Raw genomic sequence first — 992 nt, forward strand, 5'->3', positions numbered from 1 at the left:
AGATTCGGATGTATATTCAGTCTTCACTATATCCCATGAAATTCTACCCGTATCCAGATATACTTCCAATAAAAAAAAAAAGGATAAGGAAGAGGTACTTTGATACTTTCTTCCAACCACGTGAAATGGAGCTATGAACGAATGAATCAAACCATTCTTAAATGTTAATCTCACTTAGAAAATTTCCTAATGAAAATAGTCAGATCGAAAGAAAGACGGAGAACAAATTAGATCCATTTCCTTTATGGTTGACTTTAGCATACATCTCATACTATACTTAAAGGACGGACGAATGACTTGAAAGGACAAAAGATTCGATCTGTCCATGGGATTCCCATATCTCGGCGACATAGCCAAGCGGTAAGGCAGAGGACTGCAAATCCTCCATCCCCAGTTCGAATCCGGGTGTCGCCTTGTTGAGGTAAGTAAATGGAAGGAAAAGTCTGTATTTCCATTACAGAACCTCTGGAGACATATTGGTACATATTACCAATATAGATAGTGAGTTACGTACATTTGATCCCGATTCCGTCGTGAATGTACGACCCTCGAGTTAGTTATAGTAACTTGTTGGTCAATGAACAAATGGATTTATTGATCTCTCATATCAGCTCGAACGTCAGTAACGTTCAGAATGCAAAGGTGGTCATTTCAACTTCAACTTTGCACTATGGTTAATAGTTCCCTTATCATCTCGATGATGAAATCATTATTTTTTAGAGAACATGATCCGTATGGATATAGTCGGTATAACTTGGGCTGCTTTAATGGTAGTTTTTACATTTTCCCTTTCACTCGTAGTATGGGGGAGAAGTGGGCTATAATGGTAATGCTTAAGAATCAATTATTGCGTTCCTTCCATATCATGCATGGTAATATATTCTGTTCCATAAGGATCCAGTAATATTGAATCTTCGTTCCAAATTGAAACACTCTACATGGAATTATTTCCTCTTTATCCCCGTAAGGGATGTACGTAATCCCTTATCATT

At 37.5% G+C, this 992-nt stretch overlaps 1 non-coding gene across 1 annotated transcript; it reads left to right on the top strand.

The window, feature by feature from the left end:
• Nucleotides 1-343: 343 nt before the first annotated feature.
• On the top strand, nucleotides 344-414 carry TRNAC-GCA (transfer RNA cysteine (anticodon GCA)). Its single transcript has one exon. It is a non-coding gene; the product is annotated as a tRNA-Cys (tRNA).
• The last annotated feature ends 578 nt before the right edge of the window (nucleotides 415-992 follow it).

Source organism: Pinus tabuliformis, chromosome J (assembly GCF_031772625.1).
Source record: "Pinus tabuliformis cultivar Carrire ecotype Pingquan chromosome J, CPIR1, whole genome shotgun sequence".
Taxonomy (NCBI): Eukaryota; Viridiplantae; Streptophyta; class Pinopsida; order Pinales; family Pinaceae; genus Pinus; species Pinus tabuliformis.